The sequence below is a fragment of the Cherax quadricarinatus genome, chromosome 23, assembly GCF_038502225.1.
Source record: "Cherax quadricarinatus isolate ZL_2023a chromosome 23, ASM3850222v1, whole genome shotgun sequence".
In the NCBI taxonomy this organism is placed as follows: domain Eukaryota; kingdom Metazoa; phylum Arthropoda; class Malacostraca; order Decapoda; family Parastacidae; genus Cherax; species Cherax quadricarinatus.
In genome coordinates this window covers 1,744,493-1,763,105 of record NC_091314.1, presented here as the reverse complement: position 1 = coordinate 1,763,105, position 18,613 = coordinate 1,744,493, and the positions used below count along the sequence as shown (strand labels likewise).

The 18,613-nt window shown below is 47.5% G+C and overlaps 1 protein-coding gene across 3 annotated transcripts in view; it reads left to right on the top strand.

Annotated features, from left to right (window-relative positions):
* LOC128685802 (ankyrin repeat domain-containing protein 29) overlaps window positions 1-18,613 on the top strand; it is a 194,576-nt gene that overhangs the window by 56,490 nt on the left and 119,473 nt on the right. The gene's annotated exons all lie outside the window — the stretch shown is intronic.

Here is an 18,613-nt window from a genome sequence, read left to right as displayed (position 1 = left end):
ACACTTGTTCAGTCCCTTGTGGACTCTTCCTTCAGACCTTCCTCGAACACTTGTTCAGTCCCTTGTGGACTCTTCCTTCAAACCTTCCTCGAACACTTGTTCAGTCCCTTGTGGACTCTTCCTACAGACCTTCCTCGAACACTTGTTCAGTCCCTTGTGGACTCTTCCTTCAGACCTTCCTCGAACACTTGTTCAGTCCCTTGTGGACTCTTCCTTCAGACCTTCCTCGAACACTTGTTCAGTCCCTTGTGGACTCTTCCTTCAGACCTTCCTCGAACACTTGTTCAGTCCCTTGTGGACTCTTCCTTCAGACCTTCCTCGAACACTTGTTCAGTCCCTTGTCGACTCTTCCTTCAGACCTTCCTCGAACACTTGTTCAGTCCCTTGTGGACTCTTCCTTCAGACCTTCCTCGAACACTTGTTCAGTCCCTTGTCGACTCTTCCTTCAGACCTTCCTCGAACACTTGTTCAGTCCCTTGTGGACTCTTCCTTCAGACCTTCCTCGAACACTTGTTCAGTCCCTTGTGGACTCTTCCTTCAGACCTTCCTCGAACACTTGTTCAGTCCCTTGTGGACTCTTCCTTCAGACCTTCCTCGAACACTTGTTCAGTCCCTTGTGGACTCTTCCTTCAGACCTTCCTCGAACACTTGTTCAGTCCCTTGTGGACTCTTCCTTCAGACCTTCCTCGAACACTTGTTCAGTCCCTTGTCGACTCTTCCTTCAGGCCTTCCTCGAACACTTGTTCAGTCCCTTGTGGACTCTTCCTACAGACCTTCCTCGAACACTTGTTCAGTCCCTTGTGGACTCTTCCTTCAGGCCTTCCTCGAACACTTGTTCAGTCCCTTGTGGACTCTTCCTTCAGACCTTCCTCGAACACTTGTTCAGTCCCTTGTGGACTCTTCCTTCAGACCTTCCTTCAATACTTCTTCAGACTCTCATCCGAAATGTTTTTGCTTAGGACGTTTCTTCAACATCTTTTCTTACTCTCAACGTAGAGTCTGAACGTAGAGTCTGAACGTAGAGTCTGAACGTAGAGTCTGAACGTAGAGTCTGAACGTAGAGTCTGAACGTAGAGTCTGAACGTAGAGTCTGAACGTAGAGTCTGAACGTAGAGTCTGAACGTAGAGTCTGAACGTAGAGTCTGAACGTAGAGTCTGAACGTAGAGTCTGAACGTAGAGTGAACGTAGAGTCTGAACGTAGAGTCTGAACGTAGAGTCTGAACGTAGAGTCTGAACGTAGAGTCTGAACGTAGAGTCTGAACGTAGAGTCTGAACGTAGAGTCTGAACGTAGAGTCTGAACGTAGAGTCTGAACCTAGAGTCTGAACCTAGAGTCTCTGTACTTCAAACTTTGCTCCAGAACTTTATACATTTCTTTGTTACCTCTCACTTCCACAATTTCTTCAGCATGTCTCCCACACTTCCTCTTATCTTCTCTGTGTTCAACCCTTCAGTACCTTTTTCCCGCTTCTGGTACCTTCACTGCAAGACTGAGGGATTGATGGAGCTCTTGACCCATAAAACTGAAGGTACACTCTCTTTCCTTGGATTGAACCTGATTACCTTCCATTCCCTAGGCGCTGTGTGACTTACGGGTTAGAGAGAGAGACAGAGAGAGAGAGAGACAGAGACAGATAGAGAGACAGAGACAGAGCTCCATAAAGCAACACTCATGATACATCATCAGTAACCCGATGATCAAAAAACATATATTCATTTTACCGGTCACCTGATATCCGGACTTCACCTCAGCCAGCGTCACCTGACCTGACCTTACCTGACCAGGGCTTAATGCACCGCTTATTCTGTGTTCCCTGTGCTTGATAGAACCCCCAAGGTAAAACCTTGTGTTTATACTCTCTTCCCCCCCCTCTCTCTCTCTCTCTCTCTCTCTCTCTCTCTCTCTCTCTCTCTCTCTCTCTCTCTCTCTCTCTTGTTCATATGAGTCATATCATGCTAACAAAAATCTCAAGATTTTTCAGGTGTGATGAACAATGTTGACGTTGCTGCCATATTGTATAATAAAAGTAAGAGGTGACTGTGGTGGTTGTGGTGGTAATGATGGTTGTGGTGGTAATGGTGGTTGTGGTGATAATGGTGGTTGTGGTGATGATGGTTGTAGTGGTAATGATGGTTGTGGTGGTAATGATGGTTGTAGTGGTAATGGTGGTTGTGGTGGTAATGATGGTTGTGGTGGTAATGATGGTTGTGGTGGTAATGGTGGTTGTGGTGATAATGGTGGTTGTGGTGATGATGGTTGTAGTAGTAATGATGGTTGTGGTGGTAATGATGGTTGTAGTGGTAATGGTGGTTGTGGTGGTAATGATGGTTGTGGTGGTAATGATGGTTGTGGTGGTAATGGTGGTTGTGGTGATAATGGTGGTTGTGGTGATAATGATGGTTGTAGTGGTAATGGTGGTTGTGGTGGTAATGATGGTTGTGGTGGTAATGGTGGTTGTGGTGATAATGGTGGTTGTGGTGATAATGATGGTTGTAGTGGTAATGGTGGTTGTGGTGGTAATGATGGTTGTGGTGGTAATGGTGGTTGTGGTGATAATGATGGTTGTAGTGGTAATGGTGGTTGTGGTGGTAATGATGGTTGTGGTGGTAATGGTGATTGTGGTGGTAATGATGGTTGTGGTGGTAATGGTGGTTGTGGTGATAATGGTGGTTGTGGTGATAATGATGGTTGTAGTGGTAATGGTGGTTGTGGTGGTAATGATGGTTGTGGTGGTAATGGTGATTGTGGTGGTAATGATGGTTGTGGTGGTAATGGTGGTTGTGGTGATAATGGTGGTTGTGGTGGTAATGGTGGTTGTGGTGATAATGGTGGTTGTGGTGGTAATGGTGGTTGTGGTGATAATGATGGTTGTAGTGGTAATGGTGGTTGTGGTGGTAATGATGGTTGTGGTGGTAATGGTGATTGTGGTGGTAATGATGGTTGTGGTGGTAATGGTGGTTGTGGTGATAATGGTGGTTGTGGTGATAATGATGGTTGTAGTGGTAATGGTGGTTGTGGTGGTAATGATGGTTGTGGTGGTAATGATGGTTGTGGTGGTAATGGTGATTGTGGTGGTAATGATGGTTGTGGTGGTAATGGTGGTTGTGGTGATAATGGTGGTTGTGGTGGTAATGGTGGTTGTGGTGATAATGGTGGTTGTGGTGGTAATGGTGGTTGTGGTGATAATGATGGTTGTAGTGGTAATGGTGGTTGTGGTGGTAATGATGGTTGTGGTAATGGTGATTGTGGTGGTAATGATGGTTGTGGTGGTAATGGTGGTTGTGGTGATAATGGTGGTTGTGGTGGTGGAGATAGTGGTGATGGTGGTAATGATGGTTGTGGTGGTAATGGTGGTTGTGGTGGTAATGGTGGTTGTGGTGGTAATGGTGATTGTGGTGGTAATGATGGTTGTGGTGGTAATGGTGGTGGAGATAGTGGTGGTGGTAATGATGGTTGTGGTGGTAATGGTGATTGTGGTGGTAATGATGGTTGTGGTGGTAATGGTGGTTGTGGTGGTAATGGTGGTGGAGATAGTGGTGGTGGTAATGATGGTTGTGGTGGAGATAGTGGTGGTTGTGGTGGTGGTAATGGTGGAGATAGTGGTGGTGGTGGTTGTGGTGATAATGATGGTTGTGGTGGTAATGGTGGTGGAGATAGTGGTGGTGGTGGTAATGGTGGTTGTGGTGGTAATGATGGTTGTGGTGGTAATGGTGGTGGTGATGGTTGTGGTGGTGGTAACGATGGTTGTGGTGGTAATGATGGTTGTGGTGGTAATGGTGGTTGTGGTGGTAATGATGGTTGTGGTGGTAATGGTGGTGGAGATAGTGGTGGTGGTGGTGGTAATGGTGGTTGTGGTGGTAATGATGGTTGTGGTGGTAAGGGTGGTGGAGATAGTGGTGGTGGTAATGGTGGTTGTGGTGGTAATGATGGTTGTGGTGGTAATGGTGGTGGAGATAGTGGTGGTGGTGGTAATGGTGGTTGTGGTGGTAATGATGGTTGTAGTGGTAATGGTGGTGGAGATAGTGGTGGTGATGGTTGTGGTGGTGGTAATGATGGTTGTGGTGGTAATGGTGGTGGAGATAGTGGTGGTGATGGTTGTGGTGGTGGTAATGATGGTTGTGGTGGTAATGATGGTTGTGGTGGTAATGGTTGTGGTGGTAATGGTAGTGGAGATAGTGGTGGTGGTGGTTGTGGTGGTAATGGTGGTGGAGATAGTGGTGGTGGTGGTAATGGTGGTGGAAATAGTGGTGGTGGTGGTAATTATGGTTGTGGTGGTGGTAATGATGGTTGTAGTGATAATGGTGGTGGAGACAGTGGTTGTGGTGATAGGGGTGAGGATAAACGCAGTGGTGGTAGTAGATATGCACAAGGGCAGTAGTTAAGTGTGGGGGAAGTGGTTGTGTATGGGAGCAGTGGTTGAGTGTGGGGGGAGTGGTTGTGTATGGAAACAGTGGTTGAGTGTGGGGGGAGTGGTTGTGTATGGGAACAGTGGTTGAGTGTGGGGGAAGTGGTTGTGTATGGGAACAGTGGTTTAATGTGGGAGCCGTGGTTGAGTGGGGAGTGGTTGCGTGTGGGGGCCGTGGTTGAGTGTGGGGGCCGTGGTTGAGTGTGGGGGGAGTGGTTGAGTGTGGGGGGGGGCAGGAATGGAAGCATCAGTGAGGGACGCAGGAAGTACAACATGGTGGTGAACGTGTGTATAGGTAGTGTCTCTGACAAGGCACAATTATACTGCTCTGTTAGTGACGTTGTTGTCTTCCTGCCAGCAACACCATCCCTGCTTTCATGCACGTGAGAATACACACACATAAACATACACATACACACACACACACACACACACACACACACACACACACATGCAGGAACCATACATAGCTTTAAGATGAGGTATGATAAAGCTCATGGAGCAGGAAGAGAGAGGATCTAGTAGCGCTCAGTAAAGAAGCGGGGCCAGGAGCTGAGCATCGACCCCTGCAACCACAATTAGATGAGTACACACACACACACACACACACACACACACACACACACACACACACACACACACACACACACACACACACACACACACACACACACACAATGAAGATCGGGGAAGGGCAAAGAAGACCGCAAACGGAGTATAGGCTAGGTGGCCGAAGACTGCAAACCTCGCGCAAGGAGAAAGATCTTGGGGTGAGTATAACACCGAGCATGTCTCCGGAAACACACATCAACCAGGTAACTGCTGCAGCATGTAGGCGCCTGGCAAACCTGAGAATAGCGTTCCGATACCTTAGTAAAGAATCGTTCAAGACACTGTACACCGTGTACGTCAGGCCCATACTGGAGTATGTAGCACCAGTTTGGAACCCACACTTGATCAAACATGTCAAGAAATTAGAGAAAGTGCAAAGGTTTGCAACAAGGTTAGTTCCAGGGCTAAGGAGAATGTCCTACGAAGAAAGGTTGAGGGAAATCGGACTGACGACACTGGAGGACAGGAGGGTAAGGGGAGACATGATAACAAAATACAAAATACTGCGTGGAATAGACAAGGTGGACAGAGACAATGTTCCAGAGAGGGGACACAGAAACAAGGGGTCACAATTGGAAGTTGAAGACCCAGATGAGTCAAAGGAATATTAGGAAGTATTTCTTAAGTCATAGAGTATTCAGGAAGTGGAATAGCCTAGTAAGTGAGGAAGTGGAGGCAGGAATCATACATAGCATTAAGATGAGGTATGATAAAGCTCATGGAACAGGGAGAGAGGGGACCTAGTAGCATTCAGTGAATGGCGGGCCAGGAGCTGAGTCTCGACCCCTGCAACCACAATTAGGTGAGTACACACACACACACACACACACACACACACACACACACACACACACACACACACACACACACACACACACACGCACACACACACACACACACATGAAGAGCCGGGGCCAGGAGCTCGGACTCGACCCCCGCAACCTCAACTAGGTGAGTACACTGTACACTGTGTACGTCAGGCCCATACTGGAGTAAGCAGCACCAGTTTGGAACCCACACCTGGTCAAGCACGTCAAGAAATTAGAGAAAGTGCAAAGGTTTGCAACAAGGTTAGTTCCGGAGCTCAGGGGAATGTCCTACGAAGAAAGTTTGAGGGAAATCGGCCTGACGACACTGGAGGACAGGAGGGTCAGGGTAGACATGATAAAGACATACAAAATACTGCGTGGAATAGATAAGGTGGACAGGGACAGGATGTTCCAGAGAGGGGACACAGAAACAAGGGGTCACAATTGGGAGCTGAAGACTCAGACGAGTCACAGGGATGTTAGTATTTCTTCAGTCATATAGTTTTCAGGAAGTGGAATAGTCTAGCAAGTGAAGTAGTGGAGGCAGGAGCCGTATATAGCTTTAAGACGAGGTATGACAAAGCTCAGGGAGAGGAGAAAGAGAGGACCAGGAGCTGAGTTTCGACCCCTGCAACCACAATTAGGCGAGTGTACACACACACATACGAAAACATATACACAACCGAGAGCGCACACACACACACACACACACACACACACACACACACACACACACACACACACACACACACACACACACACACACACACACACACACACACACACACACACAGGAGGGTCAGGGGAGACATAATAACGACATATAAAATACTGCGTGGAATAGACAAGGTGGACGAAGACAGGATGTTCCAGGGAGGGGACACAGAAACAAGAGGCCACAATTGGAAGTTGAAGACACAAATGAGTCAGAGAGATATTAGGAAGTATTTCTTCAGTCATAGAGTTGTAAGGCAGTGGAATAGCCTAGAAAATGACGTAGTGGAGGCAGGAACCATACACAGTTTTAAGACGAGGTTTGATAAAGCTCATGGAGCGGGGAGAGAGAGGGCCCAATAGCAACCGGTGAAGAGGCGGGGCCAGGAGCTAAGACTCGACCCCTGCAGCCACAAATAGGTGAGTACACACACACACACACACACACACACACACACACACACACACACTCACACTCACACTCACAACAGGAGATTCAAAGAAGTGTTCACAGAGGAGACAGAAGGGGCTCCAGAAAGACGGAGAGGTGGGGCACACCACCAAGTGTTGGACACAATACACACAACCGAGGAAGAAGTGAAGAGGCTTCTGAGTGAGCTAGACGCCTCAGAGGCAATGGGGCCGGATAACATCTTTCCATGGGTCCTGAGAGAGGGCGCAGAGGCACTATGTGTACCCCTAACAATAATAATCAACACATTTATCGAAACAGGGCGACTACCTGAGGTATGGAAGACAGCAAATATAGTCCCAATTTTTAAAAAAGGAGACAGATATGAAGCACTAAACTACAGACCAGTGTCACTGACATGTATAGTATGCAAAGTCATGGAGAAGATTATCAGGAGAAGAGTGGTGGAACACCTAGAAAGGAATGATCTCATCAACAGTAGCCAATATGCTTTCAAGGATGGGAAATCCTGTCACAAGCCTACTGGAGTTCCATGACAGGGTGACAGCAGTAAGACAAGAGAGAGAGAGGGGTGGGTAGATTGCATTTTCATGGACTGTAAGAAGGCGTTTGACACAGTTCCACACAAGAGATTAGTGCAAAAACTGGAGGACCAAGCAGGGATAGCAAGGAAGGCACTACAATGGATCAGGGAATACTTGTCAGGAAGACAGCAGCGACTCATGGTACGTGGCGAGGTGTCGGAGTGGGCACCCGTGACGAGTGGGGTCCCACATGGGTCAGTCCTAGGACCAGTGCTGTTTTTGGTATTTGTGAACGACATGACGGAAGGAATAGACTCCGAAGTGTCCCTGTTTGCAGATGATGTGAAGTTGATGAGAAGAATTCATTCGGACGAAGACCAGGCAGAACTTCAAAGGGATCTGGACAGGCTACAGACCTGGTCCAGCAATTGGCTCCTGGAGTTCAACCCCACCAAGTGCAAAGTCATGAAGTTTGGGGAAGGGCAAAGAAGACCGCAGACGGAGTACAGTCTAGGGGGCCAGAGACTACAAACCTCACTCAAGGAAAAAGATCTTGGGGTGAGTATAACATCAGGCACATCTCCTGAAACGCACATCAACCAAATAACTGCTGCAGCATATGGGCGCCTGGCAAACCTCAGAACAGCATTCCGACATCTTAATAAGGAATCATTCAGGACCCTGTACACCGTGTACGTTAGGCCCATATTGGAGTATGTAGCACCAGTTTGGAACCCACACCTAGCCAAGCACGTAAAGAAACTAGAGAAAGTGCAAAGGTTTGCGACAAGACAAGTCCCGGAGCTAAGAGGTATGTCCTACGAGGAGAGGTTAAGGGAAATCAACCTGACGACACTGGAGGACAGGAGAGATAGGGGGGACACGATAACGACATATAAAATACTGAGAGGAATTGACAAGGTGGACAAAGACAGGATGTTCCTGAGATGGGACACAGCAACAAGGGGACACAGTTGGAAGTTGAAGACACAGATGAATCACAGGGATGTTAGGAAATATTTCTTCAGTCACAGAGTTGTCAGGAAGTGGAATAGTCTGGGAAGCGATGTAGTGGAGGCAGGATCCATACATAGCTTTAAGCAGAGGTATAATAAATCTCATGGTTCAGGGAAAGTGACCCAGTAGCGACCAGTGAAGCGGGGCCAGGAGCTATGACTCGACCCCTGCAACCACAACTAGGCGAGCGACCAGTAAAGCGGGGCCAGGAGCTATGACTCGACCCCTGCAACCACAACTAGGCGAGTACACACACACGAGAGCACATACACTTGCACTAAGGGCCAACATTTACATAATGACGCATACATAAACACTCTCCTTGCTGTATATATCTGGCTGTCTTCAAAATAGTCATTACTTCATATTTTGAACGTTATATGACAGGTGGTTAAGTACAGGTGGCTCAGTACAGGTGGCTCAGTACAGGTGGCTCAGTACAGGTGGTTCAGAACAGGTGGTTCAGTACAAGTGGGTAAGTACAGGTGGGTAACTACAGGTGGTTCAGTACAGGTGGATAAGCACAGGTGGTTCATTACAGGTGGTTCAGTACAGGTGGGTAAGTACGAGTGGTTCAGTACAGGAGGTTTAGTACAGGTGGTTCAGTACAGGTGGTGCAGTACAGTTGGTTCAGTACAGGTGGGTAAGTACGAGTGGTTCAGTACAGTTGGTTCAGTACAGTTGGTTCAGTACAGGTAGTTCAGTACAGTTGATTCAGAACAGGTGGTTCAGTACAGGTGGTGCAGTACAGTTGGTTAAGTACAGTTGGCTAAGTACAGGTGGTTCAGAACAGGTGGGTAAGTACGAGTGGTTCAGTACAGGTGGTTCAGTACAGGTTGTTCAGTGCAGGTGGTGCAGTACAGGTGGTGCAGTACAGTTGGTTAAGTACAGGTGGTTCAGAACAGGTGGGTAAGTACGAGTGGTTCAGTACAGGTGGTTCAGTACAGGAGGTTTAGTACAGGTGGTTACCTGGAGGTTATTCCGGGGATCAACGCTCTCGCGGCCCGGTCCATGACCAGGCCTCCCGATGGATCAAGGCCTGATCAACTAGGCTGTTACTGCTGGCCACACGCAGTCCAACGTACGAGCCACAGCCCGGCTGATCTGGCACTGACTTTAGGTATCTGTCCAACTCTCTCTTGAAGGCAGCCAGGGGTTTATTGGCAATTCCCCTAATGCTTGATGGGAGGCTGTTGAACAGTTTTGGGCCCCGGACACTTATGGTGTTTTCCCTTAGTGTACCAATGGCGCCCCTACTTTTTATTGGGGGCATTTTGCATCGCCTGCCCAGTCTTTTACTTTCGTAGGGAGTGATTTCTGTGTGCAGATTTGGGACCATTCCTTCCAAGATTTTCCAAGTGTAGATTATGATATATCTCTCCCTCCTGCATTCCAACGAGTACAAGTCAAGTGCTTCCAAGCGTTCCCAGTAGTTAAGGTGCTTGACAGAACTTATACGTGCAGTAAAGGATCTCTGTACACTCTCTAGATCTGCGATTTCACCTGCTTTGAATGGAGATGTTAATGTACAGCAGTATTCCAGCCTAGAGAGAACAAGTGATTTGAAAAGGATCATCATTGGCTTGGCATCTCTCGTTTTGAAAGTTCTCATTATCCATCCTATCATTTTCTTTGCACGTGCGATCGTGGCACTGTTGTGATCCTTGAAAGTGAGATCCTCAGACATTACTACTCCCAGGTCCCTTATTGTATGGCCGGAGTCAGTAGTATACTCTGTTCTAGTTATTATCTCCTCCAGTTTTCCATAACGGAGTAGTTGGAATTTGTCCTCATTGAACATCATATTGTTTACCGTTGCCCACTGGAAAACTTTGTTTATATCTTCTTGGAGGTTAACCGCGTCCTTAGCAGATGACAGCCTCATGCAGATCCTAGTATCATCCGCAAAGGATGATATGGTGCTGTGGTGTATATCTCTGTCTATGTCTGATATGAGGATAAGGAATAAGATGGGGGCGAGTACTGTGCCTTGTGGAACAGAGCTCTTCACTATGGCAGCCTCCGATTTAACTCTGTTGACCACTACTCTTTGTGTTCGATTTGTTAGGAAGTTGAAGATCCATCTCCCCACTTTCCCAGTTATTCTGTTAGCACGTATTTTGTGGGCTATTACGCCATGATCGCATTTGTCAAATGCTTTTGCAAAGTCTGTGTATATTACATCTGCATTCTGATTTTCTTCCAGTGCATCCAAGGCCATGTCATTGTGAGAGGCAGGAGCGACCTGCCCTGAGCCCATGTTGCCCTGGATTGTGCAGATTTTGGGAATCCAGGTGATTTGTAATCCTTCTTCTTAGGACTCTTTCAAAGATTTTTATGATGTGGGACGTCAGAGCTATTGGTCTATAGTTCTCAGCTAATGCTTTGCTGCCACCTTTATGGAGTGGGGCTATATCCGTTGTTTTAAGTGACTGTGGAATTTCACCCATGTCCAAGCTGCTCCTCCATAGTGTACTTCGGGCACGCGAGAGGGGTTTCTTGCAGTTCTTAATGAAAACAGAGTTCCACGAGTCTGGGCCCGGGGCTGAGTGCATAGGCATGTTGTCAATGGCTTTTTCGAAATCTGTCGGAGTTAGGGTAATGTCGGAAATCTGGCATACATTTATGGAGTTTTGAGGCTCATTCATGAAGAAATCATTTGGGTCGTCGATCCTCAGACCGATTAGTGGTTCACTAAACACAGAGTCGTACTGGGATTTCAATATTTCACTCATTTCCTTGTTGTCATCTGTGTAAGTCCCATCCTGTCTGAGTAAGGGCCCGATACTAGATGTGGTATTTGCCTTGTTTTTGGCATATGAAAAGAAATATTTTGAATTTCTTTCAATTTCACTAATAGCTTTAAGCTCCTCCTGCCTCTCCTCTTCAAGGGGGGCTCCTTGGCGTGGTGAAGAGGCTCTTGGTCTGAGGAATTAGCCCTGTCGGTCTTCTTCCTCAGACCGAACCTAATTACCCCCCATTCTCCCCTCCCCTATCCCATCCTCCCCTTTTTCCATTCCTCCTCCTCCTCCCCACCCCTCCCTTTTGCCCTTCCTCTTCTTGGCCTTTGGGATTTCTCCCACAGGCGCGCTAGTTCCTAGGTAGGGGAAAGGACACCGGGGTCCATCCCATTCCGTTGAGGTTCTTGGCGGTGGCGTAGTTTGCCGTGGAATCTGGATTGCCTGGGGATGTCCTGATCCCTCTCCGGTATCCCGGAGTAGCTTTGGGTATCTTTCGGGCTACGGGTGTATCTCTGGAAGCCACCTTTTGGATTCCGGGGGTGGTGGCCGAAGGAGGTATGCTTTGTGGCGGATATCCGGCCGCCCTCTCTTTTGTCCACTGAGGTAGCTCGGCAGATGTGAGGTTGCTATCCCGGATTGCTGGTTTACTGGCATGAAGGTTAGGGTATGGCACGGGTTCCATGCTGCATCTGCGCTACTAGCGGTGTTGAGGTCCTCTTGGGCGCGGAGGGAGATTTCTGGCCCTTTCATTCCTCCTGGGAACTATTCCTTCCCGCTCCCCCTTTTTTATTCTTTTTTTTTATTTTTATTTTCTTTTCTTTCTTTTTTTTTTCTTAAAAACAAAAAGCAAAGGAGTAACCTAACCATGGCAGCCCTAGTCCATGAGCCCACTAAACCCGGGCCCCTTCTTGATACCGCACCCCATTCTGACCCTGCCTTGTGTTTAGACCACTCTTCGGACACTCCTGATGCCCCTGTACCTCTTGCTGGTTCTGTTTCCTCACCCGCTTCAGGTACCGGGGCTTCGACCGACTCCTTCGATTTGTCTGAACTCCGCTCTCCTTTGACTATGCTTCCGGCTACTCCCTCTACAGTACGGCAATTTTTGAATCGCCCACCCATTTCACGCCGGACCAACTCCGGTCCTACTCCTAAATGCCAACGTCAATCTCCTGATGATGCTCCTTCGTTACCTTCGCATTCTACTCGGAAAAGACCGACACATCAAGCACTCCCTCTCCACGCTCAGTTTCGGACCACACAATGGACTAAATTCTTTACTTTAAGACTGACTTCTTCTTCTGCCTACCTTTCTGACCATAGTATTGGCAAAGCGCTCCTGCGTCATGTTGGTAGAGATATTTCATTTCATGCTCTCAAGAGCGGTATGCACATCGTCACTGTCCAGAATGCTACCCAAGCTCATGATCTTTCTCTCCTTTCGAATATCGATACTACTCCTATCACTATTCAAAAACATCTTTCTCTCAATTCTTGTAGTGGTACGGTCATTCTGCCCCATACCATAGTCCAACAGAATTTCCAGTCATGTGGCAATGACATTTTTGAACAGCTGGAACTCCAGGATCTCCCAATCCTCAAAGTAGATACTTATGTCCTTCCTGCCCGGGGGCGGAGACGTTACCCTTGCAATGTGGCTCGTTTAACTTTTGACAGCCGAGAACTCCCGTCCTCTGTATATGTCGCGGGACATCGGTTACAAGTTCGAAAGGTGTTACCTACACCGCAACAATGTAGAAATTGCTGGCGTTTTGGTCACCCAGCGAAATATTGCAGATCTATGGCCGAATGCCCAGTCTGTGGTGCCGACGACCATTCTAATACATCTTGCAGTCAACCTCCATCTTGCCTTAATTGTAATGAAGCTCACCCTTCGTACTCCCGCCGTTGCCAGGTCTACTTAAATGAACGTGAAATCCGTTGCCTCAAAGAGGCAGAAGGTCTCCCTTATGCTATGGCAGTTACTCATCTCCGCCTCCAAGGGAGACTACCCCATGTTTCTTATTCTCGTGTTTCCAAACATCCCCCCACTTCTGGGGTCCCATCTTCTGCAGCCTCCTCTGTTGTTACCCCTCCCATAGCCACTACGGCATCTAATCCTTTTGCTGTCCTTGGCTCTGACATCCCGACTACAACTCAGTCTGTTCTCACATCTTCGCGTCCTTCCTCACAAGCCCCAGTGTCGACAAGACCTCGTACAACACCTAATACCAATCGCCCCTCTCCTCAGAAGTCCAAAAAATCCACATTGCTCAAATCTTCTTTGCCCCTTCCTTCCCTTCTTCCACCTCCACATTTTACCTTTCCAGTCTCTGTACCTAGTTCTTCCCCTCTCTCTGGCTCTATTACAAGTGTGGAGATTCACCCTCCTCCTCGTACTATGCCTTCCACCCCCGTCCCCTCCCAAGTTTCTCCCTCTTCTGCCACCTCCCAGGTTTCTGCCTCTTCTGTCCCCCCCCACACTTCATCTCCAGTCCCTTACACTCTTCCCTCCCCCTCTACTTTGGTACAGTCCATTACTGTCCCAATCTTTACTCACCCTCCTCCTTCTATCTCCAATATGGTGTCCCATACATCTTTGAATTCAGAAACACTTGAAGCCATTTCAGAATATATTGCAGAGACTAAACCTTCAATGGACACTGATTCACTTCCTGTTCCTTCTCTTCCCTCTCCTCCATCTTCACAACCCCATTCTTCGCAATGTTCCGTTCCTTCGCTACTTGAACGTCTTCCAATGCCACCACACGTTGACTTTTCTAACCCCTCTAGTCCGTAGGTGCCTTTACCTACAGATTCCTGATATTTTCTTCATCGCCAATCATGGCCTATTTACAGTGGAATATCCGCGGCCTCGGGTAATTGGGGTGAGCTTCAGATGTTGCTTTCCAGGTTTTCCCCTGTTGGTGCTTGCTTACAAGAACCAAAATTACACTCGGCTGTTTTCCAACCTATCTCAGGCTATAATTTATTGTATTCTTCGGATCCTTTCTCAGATGGGACCTTTAATGAAAGTGCCCTTCTTCTACGCAATGATATTCCGTACTGTCAACTATTTGTCCATACCTCGCTGCATTACACTGCAGCCCGTATCCACTTGAATAAGTGGTTTACAATATGTTCTTTATATCTCTCTCCTTCTCGAGCATTTTCTATCCCAGACTTTCTTGTTTCATCCTTACCACCACCACTTCTGTTACTTGGTGATTTTAATGCCCACCATTTCCTCTGGGGGGGAGGGGTCTCATTGTGACTCACGTGGCATCCAGTTGGAGGCTTTTCTCGCCTCTCACCCCCTCCATGTTTTAAATACGGGTACTCCCACCCATTTTGATCCTCGTACTCATACTCTCTCTTGCATCGATCTATCAGTCTGCTCTTCCTCCACTGCACTAGACTTCACCTGGTCTGTTCTACCAGACTTACATGACAGCGATCATTTTCCGATCATTCTTACTTCTCCTTCCTATTCACCACCTTTCTGTAGCCCTCGCTGGCAATTTGATCGGGCAAATTGGGATCTTTACTCTCACCTCACTGCTTTTAGTGAGGTTCCTTCTTCATCCTCCATTGATGAGCTCCTACACATCTTCTCGACGTCAGTTTATACCGCAGCTTCTCATTCTATACCCCAATCCTCAGGCAGGCATTCTCAGAAGTGCGTGCCTTAGTGGTCTCCTGCTTGTGCTCGTGCAGTACGTTTGAAACGTGCTGCATGGGGCAGGTACCGGTACAATAGAACCGCTGAGAGACTTCATGATTTTAAGCAGAAGCGTGCGATCGCTTGCCGTGTCATCCGTGAAGCTAAACGCTCTTGTTGGCGAGACTATGTTTCCACCATCACCCCTGCTTCTTCTATGAGTGCAGTCTGGAAAAAAGTGAGGAAATTGAGTGGTAAATACTCTCCTGACCCGGCTCCTGTTCTACGGGTCGCTGGTGTTGATGTAGCAAACCCTCTCGACGTTGCCATTGAACTTGGCACACATCTGGTCCGTATTTCCCGAGGGCTCCATCTATGCCCCTCGTTTCTTTCCTCAAAGTCTGCCAGAGAGTTAGTACCCTTGGACTTTTCTTCTCTCAGAGAAGAACAGTATAATGTGCCTTTTACACTTCAAGAACTGGAGGCAACGCTCTCAGCTTGCCGATCATCGGCAGCTGGGCCTGACGACATTCATATTCGTATGTTACAACATTTACATCGGTCAGCCCTTGTAGTCCTCTTACACCTCTTCAATCTTATTTGGGCACAAGGAGTTCTTCCCCAGCTGTGGAAATCTGCCATTGTTCTCCCTTTCCGCAAACCGGGTACTACAGGACATGATGCCTCCCACTATCGCCCCATCGCTCTTACTAGTGCAGTTTGCAAAGTGATGGAACGCCTCGTAAATCGACGTTTAATGTGGTATTTAGAGACACACAACAGTCTCTCCGCTAGTCAATATGGCTTTCGTAAGGGTCGTTCTACCATAGACCCCTTACTACGCTTGGATACGTATGTTCGTAATGCCTTTGCGAATAATCACTCAGTTATTGCCATATTTTTTGACCTTGAGAAGGCATATGACACAACTTGGAGGTATAATATTTTGGCCCAGGCCCATTCCTTAGGCCTCCGAGGCAATCTACCATCCTTCCTTAAGAACTTTTTAACTGACAGACATTTCCGTGTTCGAGTCAATAATGTTCTTTCCCCGGACTTCGTCCAAGCTGAAGGTGTCCCTCAGGGATGTGTTCTAAGCACAACACTTTTTCTCCTTGCTATAAATGATTTGGCCTCTGTTCTTCCACCCAATATTTGGTCATCACTCTATGTTGATGACTTCGCTATTGCTTGTGCAGGCGCTGACTGTCATCTTATTGCAGTTTCTCTCCAGCATGCGGTCGACCGTGTTTCCACTTGGGCCACCACGCATGGGTTTAAATTTTCAAGTACCAAAACTCACCAAATTACTTTCACTAGACGCTCTGTTATCTCCGATCATCCTCCTTTGTATCTCTATGGCTCCCGTATCCCGGAACGTGATACAGTCAGGTTTCTAGGCCTTCTCTTTGACCGTCGGTTATCCTGGAAACCTCACATAACCTCTCTGAAGGCAACTTGTCACAGCCGGCTAAACCTTCTTAAAACCCTTGCTCATCTTTCCTGGGGAGCTGATCGTCGAACTCTGCTTCGCCTACATTCAGCCATCGTTTTATCGAAACTCGATTATGGTGACCAGATTTATTCCGCGGCCTCTCCTGCTACTCTCTCTAGACTTAACTCTATCCATCACCAAGGATTACGTTTGTGCCTTGGTGCTTTTCGCTCTGTCCCTGTTGAGAGCCTCTAAACAGAAGCGAATGTTCCATCCTTGTCTGATCGCCGTGATGCCCATTGCCTTCGCTACTATGTACGCTCTCACGATCTACACAATCCTTCCATTTATAGAATGGTCACTGATATTAGTAGACATTCTTTATTCGTTTGCCGCCCCTGTTTGCTCCGTCCCTTTTCTCTTCACCTACATTCACTCTTGTCTTCCCTTCAGTTACCACCTTTATATGTTCATGTAGCATCTCACTTTTCCTTACCCCCCTGGGAAGTTCCAGCTGTTCGGGTCTGTTCTTTCTCACTCCCTTGCTCGAAAGCTCAACTGCCTACGGTGGCTTCCCACTCTCTTTTTCTTGATCACTTCCACTCCCATTCTCATGCCACCGCTGTGTACACAGATGGCTCTAAGTCTTCAGACGGCGTCGGATTCGCAGCAGTGTTTCCGGACAGCGTCGTGCGGGGACATTTACTATCTTCAGCTAGCATTTTTACTGCTGAACTGTATGTCATTCTTGCAGCACTTATTCGTATCGCATCTATGCCTGTGTCATCATTTGTAGTAGTCTCAGACTCCCTTAGTGCTCTACAGGCTATACGAAAATTTGATATATCTCATCCCCTAGTTCTCCGTATCCAACTGGCTACGCCATATCTCTACCAAACATAAAGATATTGTTTTTTGTTGGGTCCCTGGTCATATCGACATACAGGGCAATGAACAAGCAGACACTGTTGCGCGGTCAGCAGTACATGACCTACCAATTTCCTATCGAGGTGTTCCATTTCTGGACTATTTTGCTGCAATAGCTACCCACCTTCGCACCCGTTGGCAACAACGTTGGTCAACTCTGCTCGGTAACAAACTTCATTCTATTAAACCGAGCATAGGTTACTGGCTGTCTTCTTGTCATCAGTGCCGAGGTTGGGAGACCACTCTCTCCCGCCTTTGCATTGGTCACACTCGTCTTACTCATGGGTATCTCATGGAGAGGCACCCTGTTCCTCTCTGTGAGCAGTGTCAAGTTCCAGTATCAATTAGCCACATTCTGTTAGACTGCCCTCTCTATCAACGAGCACACAGAATTTACCTCCAACGTCGTCTTCGTTCTACTACTCTCTCTTTACCTTCCCTTCTTGCTGATGGACCCTCCTTTAATCCTGACTCTCTCATTGACTTCTTGACAACGACTGATTTACTCCACAAACTCTGATGATACTTTTCACACTCCCCTCAGCCCTTTCTAGTTCAGTCTCTTGCTGCCCTTTACCCTTTCACCATCCACTGCCCCGCTGTTATCCGTAACCTATTACTCATCCATCTCCCTTTTGCCACCTGATGCCCTCGCTTCCTTCCTGCCCTGCAGCGCTGTATAGTCCTTGTGGCTTAGCGCTTCTTTTTGATTATAATAATAATCCTCCTGCCTCTCCTGGTTCCTGTAAGAGTCATTTAACTTAAGTTCGATAGTTTCCACTTACCTGGTCAGCGCCTCCTATCGTGTATCAGATATTCTAGCACTCCTGAGGAGCTCAGTGACTCTTCGTCGTCTTCTGTAGAGGGAGCGTCTTTCTCTCTCCAGTTTACTCCTGCTCTTCTTCTTTTTTAGGGGAATATGCCTAGAACATGCTTCGGCTACCAGGAAGTTGATCCTTTCAAGGCACTGGTTTGGATCCATGTCATTTAAGACATCTTCCCAACATGTTTCGTTTAGGACATGGTTTACCTGGTCCCAGTTGATATTCTTGTTGTTGAAGTTGTATTTTGTGAAGACACCTTCACAGGTACATGCATTCTGCTGATCAGGACCCCTATGCATGTACGTCTGGACTTCGATTAGGTTGTGATCGGAATTAGTTGTTTTTGATATTCTTATGTCTCTTATCAGGTCCTCATTATTTGTGAAGATAAGGTCAAGTGTGTTTTCTAGTCTTGTTGGCTCCACTATCTGCTGGCTTAAGGTGTGTTTTTCGCAGAGACTTAGTAGCTCGTGTGTGTGACATTTCATCTGCGCTACCTCCGAGGATTGT